Source organism: Melanerpes formicivorus, unplaced genomic scaffold (genome assembly GCF_026170545.1).
Source record: "Melanerpes formicivorus ecotype bairdi unplaced genomic scaffold, bMelFor1.0.p_v2 SCAF_701, whole genome shotgun sequence".
In the NCBI taxonomy this organism is placed as follows: Eukaryota; Metazoa; Chordata; class Aves; order Piciformes; family Picidae; genus Melanerpes; species Melanerpes formicivorus.
This window is the reverse complement of record NW_027143053.1, coordinates 82,753-90,009: the sequence shown is the minus strand read 5'-3', so window position 1 is coordinate 90,009 and position 7,257 is coordinate 82,753.

The following is a 7,257-nucleotide window of genomic DNA, read 5'->3' as shown; positions in this document are numbered from 1 at the left end:
TCCCCTTAATTAATTAGCAGCCCCCCCCCCCCCCCCCCCCCCCCCCGCCCAGCAGCCTGAGCGCGGCCCTGGGGCCCCTTAATTGGCGCCGATTAATGAACTCATTAGCGCTAATTGCTGCCCCTTCCGGCCCTGCCTCCTGATTGGCTGCGGCGAGCCCGGGGCCGCCCCGCGGCGGTGACTCAGGGCTGAGCTGCTGGGAGGCACTGGGATGGAACTGGGAGGCACTAGGATGGAACTGGGAGGCACTGGGATGGAACTGGAGTAGCAACTGGGAGGAACTGGAGTGGCACTGGGAGGGACTGGGAAGGAACTGGGAGGGGACTGGGAGGGACTGGGATGGAACTGGAGTGGCACTAGGGGGGACTGGGATGGAACTGGGAGGGACTGGGAGGGACTTGGATGGAACTGGGAGGGGCTGGGATGGAACTGGGATGGAACTGGAGTGGCAGTGGGAGCAACTGGGAGGCACTGGGAGGGCTCTGAGTCCTCCTGGGGGTCCTTCAGCCACCTCTGGACCTTGGCCCTCCCCTGGAGCTGCCTCCTGGGGGCTGCTCCTGGCTCTGGGATTAGATCCCAAGGGAGGAGGAGGAGGAAGAAGGAGGGAGAGGGGGAAGGAGGAGGAGGAGGAGGAGGGGAAGGGGGTAGGAGGAAGAAGCAGCAGGAGAGAGCCAGGAGGACACGGGCTCGGGTGGAGCTTCTCCTCCCAGGTAAAGGAGAGGGAGGAGGAACCATTCTGACCTCCTCCTGCTTCCTCCTCACCTCCTCATACCTTCTGGGTCCTCCTTGGTCCTTTTCTGCTTCCCCCTCACCCCCTCCTGCTTCCCCCTCACCCCCTCCTGCTTCCCCTCACCCCCTCCTGCTTCCCCCTCACCCCCTCCTGCTTCCCCTCACCCCCTCCTGCTTCCCCTCACCTCCTCCTGCTTCCCCCTCACCCCCCTCCTGCTTTCTCCTCCTCCTCCACCACCACCATGGTGGCAGAGGAAGCTTTGGAGCTGCCAGGATGAGGATCTTCAAAGGCTCCAAGGTGTCCCCAAGAGCTCCAAGGTGTCCCAAGAGCTCCAAGGTGGCCACCAGGAAGCCTTGGAGCCACCAAGCTGAAGGTTGAGGAGCTCCAAGGTGGTCAGAGCTGACCAAGAGGCTGCAAGTTGGCCAAGAGGCTCCAAGTTGACCAAGAGGCTCCAAGGTGGCCACCAGGAAGCCTTGGAGCCACCAAGCTGAAGGCTGAGGAGCTCCAAGGTGGTCAGAGCTGACCAAGAGCTTCCAAGGTGGCCAAGAGCTCCAAGGTGGCCACCAGGAAGCCTTGGAGGCCACCAAGCTGAAGGCTGAGGAGCTCCAAGGTGGTCAGAGGTGACCAAGAGGCTCCAAGGTGGCCAAGAGCTCCAAGGTGGCCAACCAGGAAGCCTTGGAGCCACCAAGATGAAGGTTGAGGAGCTCCAAGGTGGTCAGAGCTGACCAAGAGGCTGCAAGGTGGCCAAGAGGCTCCAAGTTGACCAAGAGGCTCCAAGGTGGCCAAGGGCTCCAAGGTGGCCAAGAGCTCCAAGGTGGCCACCAGGAAGCCTTGGAGCCACCAAGATGAAGGTTGAGGAGCTCCAAGGTGGTCAGAGGTGACCAAGAGGCTCAGAGGTGACCAAGAGGCTCCAAGGTGGCCAAGAGCTCCAAGGTGGCCAACCAGGAAGCCTTGGAGCCACCAAGCTGAAGGTTGAGGAGCTCCAAGGTGGTCAGAGCTGACCAAGAGCTTCCAAGTTGGCCAAGAGGCTCCAAGGTAGTCAAGAGCTCCAAGGTGGCCACCAGGAAGCCTTGGAGATACCAAGATGAAGGTTGAGGAGCTCCAAGGTGGTCAGAGCTGACCAAGAGGCTCCAAGGTGGCCACCAGGAAGCCTTGGAGTCACCAAGCTGAAGGCTGAGGAGCTCCAAGGTGGTCAGAGGTGACCAAGAGGCTCCAAGGTGGCCAAGAGCTCCAAGGTGGCCACCAGGAAGGCCTTGGAGCCACCAAGCTGAAGGTGGTTGAGGATCCCCAGAGGGTCCAAGGTGGCCCAAGGGGTCCAAGGTGGCCATAGAAAGCCTTGGAGATACCAACATGAAGCTTGAAGGAGCTCCAAGGTGGCCACCAGGAAGCTGAGGACTGCAGGAGGCCCCCAGGAGGTCCAGAGTGGGTTTGTGGCCTCCTGTGGAGGATCTCCTGAGGGTTTCCTCTCCCCCCCTGCAGTGCCCTTCCCCCAGGGGCTGCCCTGCCCCGGGGTCACCATCCCTGGCTCCGTCCCCCCCAGCCTGCTCTGGGCCAGGGAGGCCTCCAGCAGGGCTGACTGCTGCCGGCTGGGTGCCACCTGGGGGCCTCCTTGCACCTTCTGAGCGCCCTCTGCACCTCCCATGGGGCCCTGGGGGAGCTCCTGTGGAGCCTGGGTGAGGTTCCTGGGACCTTCTGAGCACCTCTGAGCCTTCCAAGGGCCTTGAGTGAGGTCCTGTGGAGCTTGGCAAAGGTTCCTTGGACCTTCTGAGCTCCTCTGGACCTTCCATGGGGCCCTGGGGGAGGTCCTGTGGAGCTTGGGGGAGGTTTTATGGAGCTTGGCAAAGGTTCCTTGGACCTTCTGAGCTCCTCTGGACCCTTGGAGGTCGCCCCCTGGCGGTGCACTCCTGGAGGGCTCCCCCTGGTGGTGGTGCCTGGGAGGTGGAAGGAAAAAGAGGGAAACAGGGAATGAGGGAGAGGGAAGGGGATGGGGAAGGAGGGAAGGGGGAGGGGAAGGAGGGGAAGGGATGGGGAAGGAGGGAAGGGAATGGGGAAAGGGAAGGAGGGAAGGGGAAGGAGGGGAGGGGATGGGGAAGGAGGGAGGGGATGGGGAAGGAGGGGAGGGGATGGGGAAGGAGGGGAGGGGATGGGGGAAGGAGGGAAGGGAATGGGGAAAGGGAAGGAGGGAAGGGGAAGGAGGGATGGGGAAGGAGGGGAAGGGGAAAAGGAGGGGAAGGAAGGGGAAAAGCAGGGGAAGGGAAGGGGAAGGAGGGGAAGGGAAGGAGGGAAGGGGAAGGAGGGGAAGGGAAGGAGGGAAGGGGAAGGAGGGGAAGGGATGGGGAAGGGGAAGGAGGGAAAGGGGAAGGAGGGGAAGGGGAAAAGGAGGGGAAGGGAAGGGGAAGGAGGGGAAGGGAAAGGGGAAGGAGGGGAAAGGGAAGGGGAAAAGGAGGGGAAGGAAGGGGAAAAGGAGGGGAAGGGAAGGGGAAGGAGGGGAAGGGAAGGGGAAGGAGGGGAAGGGAAGGGAAGGAGGGGAAGGGAAGGGGAAGGAGGGGAAGGGAAGGGGAAGGAGGGGAAGGGAAGGGGAAGGAGGGGAAGGGAAGGGGAAGGAGGGGAAGGGAAGGGGAAGGAGGGGAAGGGAAGGGGAAGGAGGGGAAGGGAAGGGGAAGGAGGGGAAGGGAAGGGGAAGGAGGGGAAGGGAAGGGGAAGGAGGGGAAGGGAAGGGGAAGGAGGGGAAGGGAAGGGGAAGGGGGAAGCAGGGAGGGAGGGGAGGGAATAGGGAAGGAGGGAAGGGGAAAGAGGGGAGGGGATGGGGAAGGAGGGGAGGGGAAAGAGGGGAGGGGAAAGAGGGGAGGGGATGGGGAAGGGGAAGGAGGGAAGCAGGGAAGGAGGGAAGGGAATGGGGAAGGAGGGAAGGGAATGGGGAAGGGGAAGGAGGGGAGGGGATGGGGAAGGGGAAGGAGGGGAGGGGATGGGGAAGCAGGGCAGGGGCTGTCCCCAGGGGCCCTCCCTCACAGCCCCTCCCCAGGGTGACTCCGGGGGGCCCTGGGGTGAGGCAGCCGCCTCCAGGGGGCGCTCTCGTGGGGCCCAGAGCTGTGTGGGGACCCCCAGAGGCCAGGGGGCGATGGCAACCTCTGCAGCTGCTCCAGCTGCCCCCAGCAGGTCATGAGGAGACACTCAGCCTCCTCCTCCTTCTCCCTCTCCCTCCCCCTCCTCTTCCTCCCTCCTCCCCTCCCCCCCCCCGCTGCCCACCAGGACATGGAACCTCCCAAGTCTTCTCTTCCTCCTCCTTGGTCCTCAAAGGGCCTCAGAGGTCCTTAAGTGCCCCTGAAGATCCACAGAGGTCCTTGAAGGTCTTCAAAGGTCCTTGAAGAGCCTCAAAGGTCCTTAAAGGTCCTCAAAGGTCCTCAAAGGGTCTTGAAGAGCTTCAAAGGTCCTAAAAGAGCCTTAAAGGGTTCTCAAAGGTCCTTGAAGATCCTCAGAGGGTCCTTGAAGAGTCTCCAAGGTCCTAAGAGGTCCTTGAAGAGCCTCCAAGGTCCTCAGAGGTCCTTGAAGAGCCTCAAAGGTCTTCAGAGGTCCTTGAAGAGCCTCAAAGGTCCTCAAAGAAGGTCCTCAAAGGTCCTCAATGCTTCTTGAAGATCCTCAAAGGGTCCTCAGAGGTCCTTGAAGGTCCTCACAGGTCTTCAGAGGTCCTTGAAGAGCCTTAAAGGTCCTCTAAGGGCCTCAAGGTCCTCAAAGAGCCTTAAAGGGTTCTTAAAGGTCCTTGAAGAACCTCAGAGGATCCTCAAAGGTCTTCAAAGGTTCTCAGAGGTCCTTGAAGGTCCTCAAAGGGCCTTGAAGATCCTCAAAGGTCCTCAAATAAGGTCCTCAAAGGGCTTTAAAGGTCCTCAATGGTCCTTGAAGACCCTCAAAGATCCTTGAAGGTCCTCAAAGAAGGTTCTCAGAGGTCCTCAGAGATCCTTAAAGGCCTTCAAAGGTCCTTAAAGGTCTTCAGAGGTCCTTAAAGGGTCTTCAAAGGTCCTCAGAGGTCCTTAAAGGTCCTCAGAGGTCCTTAAAGGTCTTCAAAGGTCCTCAGAGGTCCTTAAAGGTCTTCAGAGGTCCTCAGAGGTCTTCAAAGGTCCTTAAAGGTCTTCAAAGGTCTTCAGAGGTCCTTAAAGGTCTTCAGAGGTCCTCAGAGGTCCTTAAAGGCCTCCAAAGGTCCTCAGAGGTCCTCAGAGGTCTTCAGAGGTCCTCAGAGGTCTTCAAAGGTCCTTAGAGGTCCTTAAAGGTCTTCAGAGGTCTTCAAAGGTCCTCAGAGGTCCTTAAAGGTCTTCAACGGTTCTCAGAGGTCTTCAAAGGTCTTCAGAGGTCCTCAGAGGTCCTAAAGGTCTTCAGAGGTCCTTAATGGTCTTCAGAGGTCCTCAGAGGTCCTTAAAGGTCCTCAGAGGTCCTCAGAGGTCTTCAAAGGTCCTCAGAGGTCTTCAAAGGTCCTTAGAGGTCCTTAAAGGTCTTCAGAGGTCTTCAAAGGTCCTCAGAGGTCCTTAAAGGTCTTCAGAGGTCCTCAGAGGTCCTTAATGGCCTCCAAAGGTCCTCAGAGGTCCTTAAAGGTCTTCAGAGGTCCTCAAAGGTCCTCAGATATCCTCAGAGGTCCTCAGAGGTCCTCAAAGGGTCTTCAAAGGTCCTCAGAGGTCCTCAAAGGGTCTTCAAAGGTCCTCAGAGGTCCTCAGAGGCCTTCAGAGGTCCTCAGAGGTCCTTAAAGGCCTTCAAAGGTTCCTCAGGGAGTCCCCAGAAGGTCCTGGAAGCTCCTCCAGGAAGGTCCTCAGCGCCAGCAGGTCCAAGCCTTGGAGGCCAAGTCCTGGCTGCTGCTGCTGCTGAAGATGATGATGATGATGATGATGATGGGGGGGGGGGGGGGGGGAAGGCCTTGCCCCCTGTGGGACCTCCTTGGGGAATCAAAGTTCTGCTCTGGAGGTGACCACCTGGAGAAGACCTTCTTGGGGGGGGAGGGGAGGGGAGGGGGGAGGGGGAGGGGAGGGAGGTCCCTGTGTGGTGGCCTCCAGCTGGGGGAGGTCCAGAGCTCTGGAGGTGACCTCTTGGAGGCCCAGCTGCTGGTGGAGGGCAACAACCAGGAGGTGGTCTGGTGGCCACCAGGGACACTTGGTGGCAGCTGGTGGCCTCTTGGTGGTCCCTTGGTGGCATCTGATGGCCCTTGGTGGTCCCTTGGTGATCCTTGGTGTCCCTTGGTAGTCCTTGGTGGTCCCTTGGTGGCCTCTTGGTGGTCCCTTGGTGGTCCCTTGGTGGCATCTGGTGATCCCTGGTGGTCCCCTGGTGGTCCCCTGGTGGCCCTTGGTGACCCTTGGTGGCCCCTTGGTGGTCCCTTGGTGGCCCTTGGTGGTCCCTTGGTGGTCCTTGGTGTCCCTTGGTGGCATCTGGTGGTCCCTTGGTGGTCCCTTGGTGTCCCTTGGTGATCCTTGGTGGTCCCTTGGTGTCCTCTTGGTGTCCCTTGGTGTCCCTTGGTGTCCCTTGGTGACCCTTGGTGGCATCTGTTGACCCTTGGTGCCCCTTGGTGCCCCTTGGTGTCCCTTGGTGACCCTTGGTGGCATCTGTTGACCCTTGGTGTCCCTTGGTGCCCCTTGGTGGTCCTTGGTGTCCCTTGGTGTCCCTTGGTGGTCCTTGGTGACCCTTGGTGTCCCTTGGTGTCCCTTGGTGGCATCTGTTGACCCTTGGTGTCCCTTGGTGTCCCTTGGTGGCCCCTTGGTGTCCCTTGGTGACCCTTGGTGGCCCTTGGTGACCCTTGGTGGCCCCTTGCTGTCCCTTGGTGGCCCTTGGTGGTCCCTTGGTGTCCCTTGGTGGTCCTTGGTGTCCCTTGGTGGCCCCTTGGTGGCCCCTTGAACCTTGGTGTCCCCTTGACCCTTGGTGTCCCTTGGTGACCCCTGGTGGCCCCTTGGTGACCCTTGGTGGCATCTGTTGACCCTTGGTGACCCTTGGTGGTCCCTTGGTGGCCCCTTGGTGACCCTTGGTGGCATCTGTTGACCCTTGGTGACCCTTGGTGGTCCCTTGGTGGCCCCTTGGTGACCCTTGGTGGCATCTGTTGACCCTTGGTGGTCCCTTGGTGGTCCCTTGGTGGCCCCTTGGTGACCCTTGGTGGCATCTGTTGACCCTTGGTGGTCCCTTGGCGGTCCCTTGGTGGCCCCTTGGTGACCCTTGGTGGCCCCTTGATGACCCTTGGTGGCATCTGTTGACCCCTGGTGGCCCTTGGTGACCCCTGGTGGCCCTTGGTGGTCCCCTGGTGGCCCTTGGTGGCCCTTGGGGGTGGCTGTGTCCCCTCCTGGCCAGCAGCAGCAGCAGGTCCCAGGAAGGAGGGGGAGGGGCTGGTGGCACCTGGGTGGCAGCTGCCACACCCAGGCTGGTTTGGGGACATTAATGAGGCCTTAATGAGGGCGGCTGGGAGGGGCTGGGATGGGACTGGGAGGACTGGTCCAGGCCCCCACCCTGCTCCCCAGGCCTCTCCCTGGCAGGGTCCCCACCCTGCCACGCCCACTGCTGGCCACCTG